The sequence below is a fragment of the Tenrec ecaudatus genome, chromosome 16 (assembly GCF_050624435.1).
Source record: "Tenrec ecaudatus isolate mTenEca1 chromosome 16, mTenEca1.hap1, whole genome shotgun sequence".
Classification (NCBI taxonomy): domain Eukaryota; kingdom Metazoa; phylum Chordata; class Mammalia; order Afrosoricida; family Tenrecidae; genus Tenrec; species Tenrec ecaudatus.
The window spans coordinates 99,308,769-99,326,299 of record NC_134545.1 but is presented as its reverse complement, the minus strand read 5'-3'; the positions used below and the strand labels follow the sequence as shown (position 1 = coordinate 99,326,299).

At 43.4% G+C, this 17,531-nt stretch overlaps 1 protein-coding gene across 5 annotated transcripts in view; it reads right to left on the bottom strand.

Annotated features, from left to right (window-relative positions):
* The window catches only part of ATRNL1 (attractin like 1), a 647,203-nt gene that overhangs the window by 191,205 nt on the left and 438,467 nt on the right, over window positions 1–17,531 (bottom strand). The window lies entirely within an intron of this gene.

Genomic DNA, 17,531 nt, shown 5'->3' with positions numbered 1-17,531 from the left:
AGTCTTAGATATCATTCTTTTCTTCAAGAATGACCTTCAATTACAAACAAAGTACAAAACTATTGAATACAAAGACGCTTCCAAAATCACTAGCAGCTTTCACATTGACTTTGCCATTGATTGATATGTTAAAGTAACAAATCCCTGGCTGGCAAACCATGGCAGACCATGTATTAAATATCAATTCACGGAATCAGTTAAAGAACCCTTGATATTTTCAGCGTGAGCAAGTAATTAACTCTGAACAGAAACAAAGATGATTATTTAACCACAGTCAGGAGCAGGCAGACAGAGGAATCCAATGAACTAAACACAATGTTTTCTTGTCTCTGACCTCACCTTGGCAGAGCTCCCAGCTCCAGATAAAACTGCCGAGATGTCTCTCAAGATATTGCCACCAGTTGGAAGGTGTAACACTTAAGAAACCAGTTTGAATATAAGTATAGGATTGAGATGCACATAGTATTGGTGAAATGAAGAGATTATCATCACAGAATTCAATATCGTCAACCAAAACAGAACACAGGAGAGAATCAAGAGTCTATTAGAACTCAGTTTCTTACTCATCTGGCAAATTTCAGCTCCTACTAGGCATGCTGAGAAGCCCTTTTTGATCCTGTAGGTCTCTGTACCTTCAACCTACCTCTATTATAGGACTGATTATTCCGTAGTGATATGGTGAGGAGTCCTGGTGATGCCATTTTTAAGCCCTTGGCTGTTAACCAAAGGTGGACACGTTGTTGAACTCACGAGCCCACTCTATGGTAGAAAAGTGGAGCAGTTGGTTTCCATGAGATCACAGCCTTGGCAGTTGACTCAGTCCTATAGGGTTGCTATGAGTTGGAATAAACTTGAGGCCAGTAGGTTTTTATGGGCATGATGAGGAGCCCTCGTGGCCCACTGGTTAAGGGCTAGGATGCTATAGAAAAGTCAGTGATCCCAACCCACCAGGAGGCCCTCAAGAGAAAAGACCTAGCGATCTCTTCCCATAAAGATTATAATCTTAAAAACCCTACAGGTCAGTCCTACTCGGTCACATAGTGTCACTTTGAGTGGGAATCCACTAGATGCCACAGAGCAGCAACACTGACATTATCTCTTTATGCTAGCTTCCACCAGGTGCCTACAGCTTTCAAGCCATGGCTGTGGTCTTTTTCCTATTCGCATCCCCAGAATCGAAGGCTATGACACAAATAAAATTCTTAACAAGCCTAATAGCTAACAGGCCCAGTGCAGTGTGATCACGTGTCCTTCAAGTTTCACAATGCTGCACTGGGTACACCATTCCAATTTCTTAGAGCAAGAAGCTAAGGTTCAGAGATGGTAACTCCTTGTAAACATAAGCCATGGAACATGGTAAATAATTGGCAAAGTACAGGGGCAGACTGCGACAGAGGACATTTCTGGGGTCACATGGTGGGGAAGCCGTGAGGTCTGAATCTCCCAAAACGGAGTGAATCAAGAAGGGAACATGCCTGGAGAAACAATCTGAAGGAGAAACCAACGGGACCGACGGTTCCCAGGGGACACGGGAGAAGGGGAGTTGGGGGAAAGGAAGTGGTGTTAACAAACTCAGGACAAGGGAACAAGAAGTGATCCAAATCAGTGGCGAGGAGGGTGTAGGAGGCCTGGTAGGGCTTGATCAAGGGCAATGCAACCGAGAGGAATTACTGAAACCCAAATGAAGGCTGAGCATGATAGTGGGACAAGAGGAAAGTCAAGGGAAATAGAGGAAAGAGCTAGGAGATAAAGGGCATTTATGGAGGTCTAGATGAAGACATGTATATATGTAAATATACGTATTTATGATGATGGGGAAATAGATCTATGTGCCTATATTTATAGGTTTAGTATTAAGGTAGCAGATGGACATTGGGCCTCCACTCAAGTACTCCCTCAATGCAAGAAAACTTTGTGCTATTAAATGGGCATTCCATGATGCTCACCTTCCCAACACATTCGCTGAAGACAAATAGATGCATAAGCAAATGTGGTGAAGAAAACTGATGGTGCCAAGTTATCAAAATATATAGTATCTGGGATCTTAAAGACTTGAAGGTAAATAAGCAGCCATCTAACTGAGAAGCAGCCAAGCCCACATGGCAGAAGCACATCAGCCTGTGTAATCATGAGGTGCTGAAGGAATCAGTTATCAGGCATCAAAGAACAAAAATCATAACATTGTGTGTTCACCTTCCTGATATGATTACTGAGGACAGATGGCTACATGGGCAAATGTAGTGAAGAAAGCTGATGGTGCCCGGCTATCAAAGGATATAGTGTCTGGGGTCTTAAAGGCTTGAAGGTAATCAAGTGGACATCTAGCTCACAAGCAACAAAGTCCACATGAAAGAAGCACATCAGCCTGTGTGATCATTAGGTCTTGAAGGGATCAGGTATGAAGCATCAAAGAACAAAAAATCATATTATTGTGACTGAAGGGGAGTGCAGATTGGGACCTAAAGCCCATCTGTGGCCAACTGGACATCCCCTTACAGAAGAGTTGTGAGGAGGAGGCAAGCCAGTCAGGGTGCAGTGTAACAATGATGAAACATACAACTTTCCTCTAGTTCTTAAATTCTTCCCCCCCCCCCACTATCATGATCCCAATTTTTCCTTACAAATCTGTCTAGACCAGAGGATATACACTGGTACAGATAGGAACTGGAAACACAGGGAATTCAGGACAGATGTTCCCTTCAGGTCTAGTGGTGAGAGTGGAGATACTGGGAGGGTGGGGTAGAAAGGGGGAGCCGATTATAAGGCTCTACATATAACCTTCTCTCTGGGGGACGGGTAACAGAGAAGTGGATGAAAGGAGACATCAGACAGTGTAAGACATGACAAAATAATAATAATTTATAAATTATCAAGGGTTCTTGAGGGAGCTGGAGGGAAGGAGAGAGGGGGAAAATGAGGAGCTGATACCAAGGGCTCAAGTAGAAAGCAAATGTTTTGAGAATGATGATGGCAACAAATGTACAAATGCGTTTGCTACAACGGATGTATGTATGGATTGTGACAAGCATTGTACAAGCCCCCAATAAATGATTTAAAATAAAATAACTGGCAAAGCTTTGCTTCAGTGTAATTCTGAAACCAAAGCACTTGCTGCCTCCCTCTCACCATGACCTCAATCACAGAGTTTCCCCTAAACACCTATAAGTATCAAGAATCAGGTAAAGTGTAACATAACATGAATTCGGTCACAATTAAATGCTTTGGGAGGCCAGATAAAGTTGTATTTGAATGTTAAAAACAAATGTTATTTTAGTAAGACCTTAGGTTTGTGCAAACTTGGCAATTTATACTTATTTTTAACATTAGCACATTTTATCATTGCAACAGTCTTGTGTGTGTGTATGTTTGTGTGTGTGTGTGTATGTTTGTGTGTGTTTGGGTGTGTGTGTGTGCGTGTTTGTGTATGTTTGTGTGCTTAGTATCTTACATGCCGTGCAATCCAAGACTCTCTATCTAATTCTTCATTTTGTTCTCTATCTATTGCCAGTGTTGAAGATTTGATCTCTATGGAGTCATTTGACTTTGGATGTACCTAAATGATGACACGAGGTGTCTGCTTTGAGGATAAATATGAATTCACATTGAATAATACCAACCAGATCACCAGGCACCTTTCATACCCATAAGTAGATCTGAAGGTCTTTGGTAAGATTTGAAGAATATCTAAGATTTGAGGACCCTGGCTAGATATAAGTCAGGTGTACTGACTTAAAGAAAAAATGCTTCCAACAAATATATTTGGCCAATTCACCTGGCAACAGTCTCCTGAATTTTTTATCACTATCTTGTCATTTGTAAAATATGGTATGGCAAAAATTTTGGCCTCAAGCGTACCTATAATATTGTAGTTTATGACTGCGGCTATGTTAAGTCTCTGAGATATTTCACTACCAAGGCTTATTATTAACTCACAGATGGAAAACCTGGAGGTCAGAAAGATAAAGTGATATTTCATAAAAAGTCTAGTAGGGTGAGCAATGGAATCTGGGATATGAAAGACCCCCAATTTCAACCACACAACCCTTTTCTCTTTTCCAGGCATCAAAGAGCCAAGCTACAGGACAACCGGAGTCATTGAATGGCTGACCTACTGCAGCCAAGTCGACGAAACGGGCCACCTACTAATCAGACGGACGGAATGACACTACTCTGAGAAAGTGACTCTAATAGTGACCAAAGGCAAATTGTGAAAATATATTTTCTCCATATTCTTTCTGTGCCACAGTCAACATTAGGTGGTAAATTATGTTAATTGAATCTAAATGTCTAAATGAGTGATTCCATCCCTGTTTACTCAGTTGATCCCCAAATTAGCTTGGGCCTTTAAAAAACATCCTTTGAGGTGTCTCTTCCAAGACTGTAAAGAGATCCGTTAAATAAGCCATGAAGTTGAGGTGGCTGAGGTTTGACATCATTAAGATTTGCTAAAGATATAATTAAAGAAGGTTTACTGGTCAGATGCATCCTGTTCTACAGTATGTGACCACGTTCTATCTCACTCTGAATGTATGAAATTGGTAGAAAACCTTTTAAACCAAGGCACTTGCAGCTCACCATTTTCAAAAGCACAAATGCAATCAATGATTTCTTTCGTCTTTCTTGGTTTCCTGGATCATTGTTTGGCACCTAGGTCCTAAGTTGTCTTAAATGTGCCCGAGTTACCTTAAACGGAAGAAAGGCAAACATAGAAATAAAAGCATTGAGGACAAAAGAGACAATTGATACTAGCTAAACATAACCACCCAGCCTAAAGGCAGTGGAAAAAGACAAGTACTATTCTATGTACAACCGAGAGGGAATTATTGAAATCTAATATACATGCAGAAAGCTGTACACATCTTGAATGTGTACAACATGATGAATTTTCATAAAGAGAAGCCATTTAAGATGAACTCACTCGGGGTAAAAAGAAAGCGTTTTTAGTGTGTTATGTCCCCTTCTGGCATTGTTCTCCTGTCCCATTGTGTCAGGTTGTCTAGAGAAACCAACTAGTGACACTCATCTCTGTACAAGAAACAACTTATATCAAGAAACAACTTTACATCAAGAAGGATCTCCAACCCAGTCCAACTCAAGGCCCCAGGCCCAATGCCAGCCGGGGTCTTCTTCAGACTCACATAGCCGCAGGCCAACGACACAGAGAGGTGAAGCAAGAAGCAGAGAGACCACAGAGCAGTGAGTACGGAAGCATGTGGCTCGGGGTCGGTGGAAGCAGATCAGGGCACCACAGCTCTCCGGCTCAGCAGACAACAAATCCCAGTGAGGAGGAAGATGAAGCGGGAGAGGGATTACTCTGTTCATCTGGCTCGTATACCAAAGGCTGCTCCCCACAAACTGGCACTTGATTGACAGGTTGAATTCTGCCCCTGGGTAGGATTTCGAATATCACGGATTCATTTTGCCTGTTGGAACTTTACATAAGTGGGATCATCTTTGTTGTGTCTGTGAGATTCATCCATGTGGTTGCACGAAACTGTGACCTGACCATTCTAAGGCCATGCGCTATTCCATTATGCAAATGTACTGTTGTGGTTGTTTTTGTTACGTGCCACTGAGTCATTTTCGAATGAGAGTGACTGAGGAGACACTACCTGATCTTGGACCAGCCTCACAATGGCTGCTCGGGTTGAGCTCATTGTTACAGCTACTGTATCAGCCCACCTTGTTGCAGGTCTTCCTTTTTCACTGGCTCTACTTTATCAAGCTTGCTGTTCTTTAATAACTGGTCCCCCTGATACCACGTCCTAAGTTTACATGAGACCCAGTCTCTTTAACTTAGCTTCACTTCTAAGGAAAATTCTTATAATACTTATCTTCCAAGATAGATTTATTGGTTCTTCTGGCAGTCTGTGGTATATTCATTTAAATGATGTGGTTACATCATTTAAGGACAACTTGATAAATAGAACGTAGGGGTGGAGTCAAGCCTGTCAATCAGGTCACAACCTGATGGTGCTTCCTTGTGGGTGTGGCCTTCTCATGTGGATTCTGGGAATTTTCTCTCTCCCTGGAGGAGGGCCACACGCTCTCTCTGCTTTTACCTGTCCTGTTTATGAGCCACACTGATGACGGCCATAGCCCTGGAGATGCATCCCCCACCACTGGATCTATATGACTTTGCACCCACCAGCCTGCAATCTTCCTGCATTCTGCATCATTGCATGTGGCTCTTTAAGTTCAAAAAGGGATTTATGGTCTAGTATCGGACATATGTGGTAGTATTTGATCTGGACTGGGCTGGGATGTTTTCTCAATATACAATTGCTCTTTGATATAAAGCTCTCCTTTACACACATAAGAATGTCTCTGGATTTGCTTCCCTAGTCAAGCCAGACTAACACAAAGATTCTTCAGCAACACTATCATCCATTTATTTTAATCTTGATGGATTTGCTCCAATGCTGGAGATAAGTCACTGAGAATATGTCTTTAGGAACTTTTTAGTTCTGTAGTAACCAAGGTAACCTACCTCCTGATATTTAAATGTGTGAACTCTAAATAATTAATTATTCTTTTGTTTTGCTTTGAGCTCTCCTAATGGACTGTAAACAACAAGTCAGGCACACTTGCAATTTAATAGCTATCTGTCCTCGTTAATGACAATGGTCCTAAGACTCCCTTAAAGTTAGGGACTAATTTCATTCATACTAGCCTTCGGCATTTAGCCAATGCCTCTGTGACTAACACATGGAGTAAATGGCACTTGAAGTGAACAAAGAGCAGTATCTTCTGCTACAACTCCATTTGGTGATTGTTATTAAGTAACTGACTCTTTTTCCTTCTCCTGGTCCATAATCCCCAAGGACAGGCCTGACACTGGACACATGCCTTTTCTTTCCATCAAAACCACATGGTCCAATTAAGTTCATGTCCCACAGGACTTCTGCAGCCATATAATACCCCAAACCTTTGACTTCAAGGCCACAATGCTTTTCCCCGTCTTCTGAACTTTCAGCACATACTGGCCATGTGCTCTTCATCCTCCATTTCTTTGTTCGGGCCTCATATTTTTAACTATGCATTCTTCTCTGCTCCCAGAGGCAGGATTCGGCTTCTTAAAGCCTTTTGTGAAGAAGGGTCTTGTGGTAAGCTCCATCCTACCCAGGGTTTCTCTCGCATAGCATCTAGCCCCAGGCTGGGTTTTGTTGAATGCATTGTTTTGTTGAAAACAATATGTTCAGCTAGAATTTTGTTGAATTCCCACTCCTTCCTTGAGCATAAACTGCAGCTAAATTCTAATTTTGTAAAATTAATCTAAAAACACACCAAATTCCATAAAATTCATTATCTTTTATTGTGCTTCGTGCGATACAGCTGTCACTGAGGTTGGAGGTCGAGTCTAGAAAACACACCGGGTGCTTACCGAGAGCACTGCACTGCCTGGTAGAACAATGAAAGTCACGGTGTCTATACTGAAATGACTATATTTTTAATTTTGAAAGAATATTTAAAGAAAATAATTTAATCCTATTCAGTGACTCAACTCACTGCCATCAAGTTGATTCTGAGTCATGGCAAGGCTGTAGGACAGAGTAGAACTGCCTCTGTGGGCCTGAGATGGTAACTGTGTCTAGACGTGTTGTTGTTATCAGGGGTCCTTGAGTTGGTCCCGATTCATAGACCCCACGTACAACAGGACAAAACACTACAAGGTCCTGTGCCATTCTGGTCATGTTCTCACGTTGGACCTCAGGGCAGCCATCACTGTGTCACTCCACATTGTCAAGGTTCTTCCTCCTTTTGGCTTCCCCCCTACTTTGCCATCCACAATGCCCTTCTCCCGGAACTGGTCTCTCCTGATAATTCATGCAAAGAATGTGAAGTGAAGGCTCGCCACCCTTGCTTCTACAGAGCTTTCTGGCTGTACTTCTTCCAAGACAGATGTTTGTTCTTTTGGCATTCTATGGTTCTTTCAGTAATTTTCAGCAGCACTGTAATTCAAGTCCAGGGACTTTTCCTGGGTCTTCTTCATTAAATGTCCAATGTTCGCTTGCATATGAGGCTATTGGAAACACCACGACTTTGAGCCAGGCAGGGGCATCTTACTCCTCCTCTTGGTCCTCCCATGGGGCAACTGCTTGTTTGGAAGTGCCGACGTTGTGGTTAGCAGCCCAACGCATAACCCACTATGCTGCCAGGGCTCACTGAGAGGTCAAAAAACTAGTAAAAACAATTCATAACCAGTGAGTTACATTGAAACAGTATTTACTATGTGCCAGGTACCTTCGTATCTCATTGAATGCTTGCTCTACACTCTATGTTCAGTATTAGTACACTCCTTTTCTCACTAAGCTCCTGTTACACTTTACTGCCAACACGAGAATGTAGTGAGTTGAAGTCCCTGGGCCCGGGTCACCCAGACACCACCTGACAGAACATGTGTCGGTCTGACTACAGAGCCTGTGCACAAATCTGTACATGGACTGAGGTGAGCGAGAAAGGGGAGAAAAAAGAGGATCGCTTCCTCTTTCTATTTACCTAACATTTTATTTTTAAAATGGTTGAAAATATTGTATAGTAACCAGCTCAAACCAATCACTTCAATTCAGCCTTTTCTAGCCCTTTGCTCTGTTCATTTTATTATAGACCGAGACATTTGTCATCTATCAAGCCGTCTTCTTCTTTTGAGACATTTCCAAGTAAATTGAGGTTATTACTGTACTTCGCTCTTAAAGCTTTCAGAATATATTATTATTCACTGGTTAAGCTTGATGTTCTGAAGAGAATTTTAATTTGAGAAGATGGCAGGAGTCCCACTAGACTTTATCCAACCAGAAAATCTGTTGCTTATTTCTTTAATTTTCAATTTTATTTTCCATTCGAACCCCACTCGGTCCAGGACTTTCTAAAGGGATCCCTTGCACAGTGGTTGGTATCCACGCACCGTCTAGTTTTTCTGGTCTCAGGGTTCTGAAGACTAATGTACCTTTGGATTGTCTCCATGCTTCAGTCAAACAATAGACAAGTCTATAACATGAGTGAACAATAGCACTAGGGAGGGAGGTACTTCTTAAAATTGTCCACTGGGGCAGTTACATAATCTCCTGTCAACTTGAATGAAAGGGTGAAGTCTAGCATGTCAATCAGGTCATAGCCAATGAGGCCGCTGTGTGGGCATGGCCTTCTCCTGAGGAATCTGGAAATTCCTTCTTCTTCCCTGAAGATGGGACACATACTCTCCCTCCCTGGGAGACATTCCTGTTGACAAGCCACATGGAGCTTCACTGAAGGAGCCAGAGCCCTGGAGCTGGAAAAGCTACGTGGAGACCCATGCCAGTGCTAAGATGCTTCCACTGCCACTGGATCCACAAGACTTTTCCCCCACAGGCCTGTGATCATCCTGCATTCGGGTGTTATTACATGTGTTGTATGAGTCTGAAGAGGAATTCACAGACTGGTAACGGACATATGGGCTAATATTGGACTTAGGGACTTGATCGGGCCTGGGCTGGGATGTTTACTTAATATACAATTACTCTTTGCTATAAAGCTCCTTTTTACATACATATGAGTATTTATGAATTTGTTTCTCTAGTCAAGCCAGACTAACACATTATCGTACCAGGAATGGGTTCTGCCAGTTACTAAGTATGTCTATTCTAAGGATGCATTCTGGAAATGGGGGAATAATGACAGAATGAATTCAGGGGGCCACTGGACCCACAGTGAGGCATAACTGAGCTAAAACTCCATTGATAACTTGACCTTAATATGCCCCTACTCTGACTGGTGGGTCTCCTGGAGTTAGTGACAATTCAGAGCCAGTTTCCAGTAATCTCCAAAAGTTTGATGATTTCCTTATCCCCAATGAGCAGTCACTCTTGTGAAAGGCCACAGTTCCCTTTGGGGAAGGCTAGAAGAAAGACTAACAGTATAGACCTTCAGTGATGTAGCAGGGCCCATCTTCAAAGGGATCTGGTCTTCCCCTCATTCAAGGAGTTGTAGGTCTGTAAACTGGCTCAGGTCTGGGTATTGATCGAGGGATCATAACTTTCTATTCTGTTGTTCACCTGATCTAGCATTCTTATGTCTGTATAGATCACATAACTATGTAGTAGGCTTCCCATGTATTTCACTCCTAGAGACACCAAGGCTAAGTAGCCAATGTCATAAGTCCACACGAAAAAGGTTGTTCTGATTACTATGGAAACCTTGCCTGGGGAAGAGAAAATTCATGCTCGGTTTACCGATGGCTCCCCATGATATGCAGGTGCCACTCGGAGTAGACAGCAGCAGCAGTACAGCCCCTTTCTGAAATATCCCTAGAGAACACTGGTGAAGGGAAATCCTCCCAATGGCCAGAACTTTGAGCAGTGCACTTGGCTGTTCAGTTCGCCTGGAATGAGAAGTGGCCAAATGTGGATTTTATATTGATTCGTGGACTATGGCTAATGGCTTGGCTGGATGGTCAAGGAATTGGAAGGGACATGATTGGAAAATTGCTGACAAGGAGGTGTGGGGAAGACATATATGGAGGGTCTCTCTGAATGGGCCAAGAAAGTAAAGATAATCATGTCTCATGTGAATGCTCACCAAAGGGTTACCTTTGAAGAGGAGGATGTTGACAATCAAGTACATAAAATGACACTCACTGTGGAGACTGGTCTTCCTCTTTCCTCTGCCACTCCTGTCATTTCCCAATAGGCGCATGTACAAAGTGCGTACGGTGGCCGGGATGGAGGTTATGCATGGATGCAATAGCATGGACTCCCCTCACCATGGCTGACTTGGCCACTGCCACTGCTGAGTGTCCCATCTGCCAGCAGCAGAAAGCAAACACTGAGTCCATTGGACCATTCCTTGGGGAGATCAACCAGCAACCTGGTGGCAGGTTGATTACATAGGACCACTTCTGTCAACCAGCGTTTTGTTCTTACTGGAATCGACACCTACTCTTTATATGGATTTGCCTTCTCTGCATCCAACACTTCTGCCAAAACTATCATTTGTGGGCTTACAGAATACCTTATGCACTGGCATGGCATCCCACATCACACTGCTTCAGATCAAAGAACTCACTTCATAGCAAATGAAGTGCAGCAATGGACCCATGCCCATGGAATCCACTGGACATATCATAGCTGCACCATTCTGATGCCCATGGAATCCACTGGACACATCATAGCTGCACCATTCTGAAGCAGCTAGCTTGAGAAAACGATGGAATGGCCTCCAAAAGACACAATTACAGTGGCAGCTAGGTGGCAACACCTTGTGGGGCTTGGACAGTGTTCTCCAGGAGGCTTTATATACTCTAAACCAGTGGTCAATATATGGTGCTCTGTCTCCAATAGCCAGGATTCATGGGTCCAGGAATCAAAAAGTGGGAGCTTGAGTGGCCCCTAGTGATCCACTTGCAGGATTTGTGCTTCCTGTCCTAACAACCCTTTGCTCTTCAGCCCTGGAGGTCCTAGTCCCAATTGAAGGAACTTTCCCACCTGGAAACAAAACACTGATTCCACTGAACTGGCAGCTGAAAATGCCCTCTAGCCACTTTGGGATCCTCAAGTCTTTGGATCAACAGGTCAGGAAGGGTGTCACTATACTAAGTCATGTGATTGATCCTGATTACCAAGGAAAAATTGGACTGGTGATACATCATGGAGGTAAAGAAGAATACGTCAGGAATCCAGGAGATCCCCTAGGACGTCTCTTCGTACCACCATGCCCTGTGATTAAAGTAAATGGTAAACTAGAGCAACCCGATCTTGACAGGATGTCTACTGACCCAGACCCCTCAGGAATAAAGATCTGGGTCACTCCACCAGGCAAACAACCCAGGTCAGCTGAGGTACTGAGGGTTGAGGGCAAAGGTAATACAGAATGGGTATTAGAATAAGGCAATTCTACCGATCAGTTACGAACCATGTGATTAATTGCAAAAGCGAGGTTTGTGATTGTCAGTATTTCTACTTTATATGTACTTATTGAACATATTTCCTTTGTTCATGAATGATGTACCAGATACCGTTGGATTCTGTGTGCTTTCATTGAAATGTATGATAGATGTATGATGTTAGGTGTGTGATTTCAGTATGTATGTCTAGAAATTATATATGGCTAAAGAATTGTGTACAGGTGCCAAGTTGGCAAGGGATGGACTATGATTGCTAGCTTTGTTGTGCCAACCTGGTCAATAGGAATATGTAGGATTAATCGGGTCACAGTGAGAATGGAGGGCAAAGAGATAAATAGCTCTTCAAGGCCTGCCTTCTTCTCTCTTGCTTCCTGGTAATCAGAGCATGCTGGAGCGTGCTGCTGCTTCACCTAGTTTTCTGCCTCAACCTGTGGGCTGCACTACCTGTGGGCCAAGACAACCCCTGGATCGTGTCACTAGAGCTTGAAGCTCCTTTGAGACCTGCTTCGCCATGTTGCTGGAATGTACGTTAATTGAGCTTGAGGCTGGTGGATCCTGTCACTGTGCTTGAGTTGGAAATCCCATCCGGGCCTGCTTCCCTAACCCCCCCAAGTTACTGACTGTTACTGACCCACCTTGCTGTCTGCTGCCTGTGTACAGACTCTGCTTTCCCTGCCTGAGGGAGGCCTCCACTCTCTGTTTCCTTGACCTTGGACCTGGCAGCCCACATGATTTGAAGAACTTGTAGTATATTAATTGCTCCACGGAGAAGGAATTCCAGTATGTTAACTATTCCAGGGAAGTGAGTTGAACTGAGCCTTCTGTACTGCTCTGTGGACTAATTAGCTGTTATATTCCTTCTTGCTGTATAAACCGATCCATATATATATATATATCGTGTCCTGGTTTTGTTTCTCTAGAGAACCCTGCCTCACACAGCCACCAGCTGAGATAAAAAGGGAAGTATGTGCCCAAGACTAAAGGCACAGGGCAGAAGGGTTGGGAAAGAAGAAGGAGAAAAGATGGATTACACAGGAAGGAAGTGGAGAAGCGATGTAATACTGTGAAGGCTCCAACCAGTGACACAAAACACAATGTCTATGAATCATTGAATGGAAACCAATTTGTTGTGTAAAACTTAAGTGAATTCACAATAGAAAGTTAAAATAAAATCCTTAAGAAACATGTTTCCTGGTGTGGCAATATGAATCTCAAATTCTTCCAATATCTTCCAAAATATCAATATCCATGTAAAACAAACTGTGATGTGAGACGTGGAAGATCCATACCTCTTTAAATAAGGCAAGCTTTCTGCTGCCTACAACAATTTGGAGCTGGTAGCCCCAGATCTGAAAAGAATTTCTTGCTTATGTTAACTTTGTCTAGTCTCTTTTATACAAATATAAAGATAATTCCCACAGATGCCAAGAAAAAATGAATTGATGTCATGTTGTCTCCTGTGAGAGTTATAAACAAAGACCCCTCACATAAAACCACCCTTGTGTTCAAAATCTTTCCTCGCTCATGTATGTAGACTGTGATAACCTATTTGCCTGGTAGGATTTGCCAGTGATGACATACTTAAGCTGAAATTGGCCATCGAAAGATTCCAAGTCCAGTGATTCAGGGTAGACCAGTCTATGGAGTTTCCAGGGCTGTAATCCTTACGATGTCTGCCATCTCTTTCTCCCATGGAATGGATGGCAGGTTCGAACCACCAACCTTTAGCAGCTGAGCCCTTGAACCACTCTGCTATCAGGTTTCCTTTCATGTCTACTTATCGCCTTGGCGGGTTCTTTTTACGCTGTATGGTTGGTTTGTCGTCTTTTCCATAGTAGGCGGTTGAGAAGTTTCACGAAATCTTCATGGCAAATAAACAAACACACAAGCAAACAAACAGGAGGTAGGATCAACTTGAAGAGCTCCGGTACAGAGGACAGAGGTGAGGCCATTCTCTAAGCATGTACTAATCTGACGCCTGCATTGAGAATGACTCCTGAATTCACTTGGCAAAAGCATCTATTCTGACCAGCACCCTGCTAGGCACCTTGGAGAAATGCAGAGCAATGTGAGATTTGTTCCCAGCCTCTTGGGGTGTGGCGCACAATGTCCAGAGGTGAGACCTGGACAGAGAGAGATGAGAGTCCACGAGTTGTGTGAGCAGCAAGAGAAGCATGAGGTGGAGCACCTGTGATCCCAGGGTTGGCTCAACAAAAATCTGAACGTGGTCTTTAGAGATAAACAGCAATTCTAGGAGCCTAAGAAGAAATTCAAGGCTGACAGCTCAGCAAGAGCTTGGCACAAAGGCCCATTCCAGTTTAATTTGGGTAAGGGCAGGGCTTTGGCCTGGGGCTGCAGAGGGAGATGAGACTGAGGCGTTTGAATGCAAGCTCAGAAGTCTGAACCTTACTCGTAAATTCTGCTGAGTCCTTTGAGAGAGGAATGATTGAAGGCATCCCCCTGTGATGCAGGCTGGTTTCCTAAGTTGTCTATATCTTTGGTTTTTATTGTTCTGTTTGGTTTTTGCTGGTCCAAATAATTAGAATGTATCTCAGAGGTGTCATGTCATTGGAGGCCACCCTCTTGAAGTTGTGTTAAATGTTTTTTCGATCTAAGAAACCCAGAATTGATGAATCTATAGAGACAGCAAGTAAAATAAAGGTTCGGGGGGTAGGGGATGTTCTGTGGTGGAGGGAGGGTGAAGGAGATAACGATGCCAAGGAGTCTATGTAGAAAAAGAATGTTTGGAAATTGATTGTGGTAACAATTGTAGAATTCTTCTTGACAGGATTGAACTGTGGAATTATATATATTAATTTTAAAAATGCATTTCAGGGAGATATAACTGTGAGCAAGAAATCTGTACCTGGTGAGGTTGTGCTAACTAGAGCGACCCAACACTACCAAAGTAAATTAGTCATTGGTCTGTTCACCTCACTCCAGCCTGCATGCACTACCTGACACTTACAGGTTCAACAGTTTTGGTGCTGGGCCAGGCCAGTCTTCAATTAGGCTTACTATCACTATTCTAAGGGCCAAAGATGCCACCCTCAGCCTGCCTATGAAAACAGTTCTCCTTTTTCCAAATCCCAAGAAATATTGCAAACATATCTTAGCAAATGACCAAGGTCAGAAATAGTCTCATTATCTGAAAATTCTCTATTCTTTCATATCTCTGCTCCTTACTTTCCACAGTTGGCAAATGACAGGAGCCAAGCCCCAACCCCCCTGCTCCAATTGAATCTGTAATTTCAGGACAGACTGGTGACTGGGCTTGGCAGAGCAGGCTCATTTCTGAAGATCGCTTCCAAGATGAAGCACGCACATGCCTAGCAAGGTGGGCCTGACAGCTCCACTAGGACAATCAGGAGGAGTCGGCTGGGTCTTTTCCACAGGGTTTGTCTACACATAGAGACGTCTAAGCGTCTTTGCAGTGTGGCAGCTTGGTTTCAAGGGTAAACAGCCCAAGAGATGAGGTGGACGCTTACAACTTAGCTCCAAAGCAGGCCACATTCACCGCTGCGGTATTCTGTTGCTCAACACTGGGGGTGACCCATTTCAAGGGGAGGGAACCTCACTAGACCTCATGTCTTGAGGGCAGGAGTGTCAAAGTGTTGCCGCCATCTTTAACCTGCTCCAGGGTCTCACAAAGCTTGTTATCCATTGCGAATGACCTTGAAAGCTTTTCAAAACTTTTCCCCAGGTCACCTTCTTTCAAGAAGTGCAAATGGCACCTGTAAGGTGACATAAGACAACTAACCACAGATACCCCAAGCCAGGATACCAATAACCCCAAACTCACTGCCACTGAGTCAATTCTGACTCATAGTGACCCTATTGGCTAGGATAAAAACTGCCCCCTGTGAGTTTCCAAGACTACAATGCTTCATGGGAATAGAAAGCCGCATCTTTCTCCGGGGGTGGTTTCAATCTGCTGGTCTTGTGGTTGGCAGCCCGACGCATAATGACCATGATGCTACCAGGGCTCCAAGCCATGACAATACGTTTTCTCTAACTGGACCCACAGGTCTAGTTTGGAGTAGGATTTGAGAGGCTGATGTTGACATTGAATTTATGCAGTGGATAATTTACTGTTTACTCTACTTATGCCATTTATGTTAGCAAGATGTGCTACCTTGCATTCACAATTAAGCTTGGTAACTGACTAGACCACACACTAATTGGCTTTGCCATCAAGAAAACAGAGCAGCCTTTAGAAAACCAAACAACGGAACCTGCTGCTGCAGAGTCAATTTTGACTCATCCAGAGCCCAGAACACTTCTTAAAGGTTACTTTTAGCGCATTGCACTTCCTGCAGCCAGAGCATATTTCCCTTCCCCTCGGATTCCCTTTAACCTTCTTCCTTAAATGCTTTGCCTTTAGCACATTATTGTGTTGACTCTTCCGGATGATGAGTATTTTCAAAACCCATTGACCACATTTATCTTTTTCAGTTCAAACTTTATAACTTTTCATTTTTTGTTGTAGGGCTTCACTTTCAGGTTTATTTCGTTCCCTGGCCCCTTAACTAGAAAACTATCACACATTTAAAACAGGTTCTCAGTTAAAAAAAAACAAACCCTCCAACTCCATAGATGGGGGCTTTGCAGGTAAACATCCTCTGAGTAAATGGAAAACATTGTTATTAAAGGCCAAAAGAATCTATTGAGAATGAAACACCTCGTTTATAAGTAATAGAATCGCAACAACGAATACTATTTTACTCATGTAGTTGCTTCTAAAAATATGAAAGAATAGTTCTATTTTTGAAAAATCCATTCAGTATGGCAAAAATGAATCAAGCTAAAGATGAATGTTTTAGAAGAAATAACCTGGAGGTAAATAAGTACTTATTTAGCTTAGCATGTGTTTGTGTGTGTGTGTGTGTGTGTGTATTTCTTGTCATGGTTGTGGTTGTTAGGTGCCGAGTTGGGCCCCGCCAGAGCGACCCTGTGCACAACAGAACGAAACACTGCCCAGTCCTGTGCCAGCCTCACAACTGTTCCCACGCCTGAGCGCACTGATGCAGCCCCTGTGTCCATCCATCTCCTTGAGGGCCTTCCTCCTTTTTGCTGCCCCTCCACTTTGCCAATATTTACTTATACTGCAAAAAGACAAGGCAGTTACTTCATAAATATTTTTAAAGAAATAATGATCAATTCTGATCAAAACCAGTGCTTTCAAAATCATAATCTGAAAAATTAACTGATTCTTCCAAACCTCAATGCGGTTTATTTTCAACTCATGCCTTATGACGATTCCAAAGCCAACTCGCCGCCATCGAGTTGGTGCGGACTCCTCGATGGCTACCCTGTTGGCCGGAGTGGACCTTCCCCGGGGTTCCTGAGACAGTGACTCATCACGAGAGGAGAAAGCCGCCGCCTTCTCCCATGGTTGCAGCTGGTGGTTTCAATGTGCTGACCTTGTGGTTAGCAGCCCAATGGAAACCCCACTGTGTCAGGAGGGCTCTTTCCACAGGGGATGAGGTGTGGAAGTTTATCAACTAGCATTCCTATTGGTTGACGTGAAAATGTCACTGCTTTCGTGGCTGTCCATGGGGTGGCTTCCACAGGAACAGTGACTTCGGGTCCTGCAGACACGACGGAGTGGAAGAGCAGAGTCAGAAGAGTTAACACTGATGGCCATTCTTTC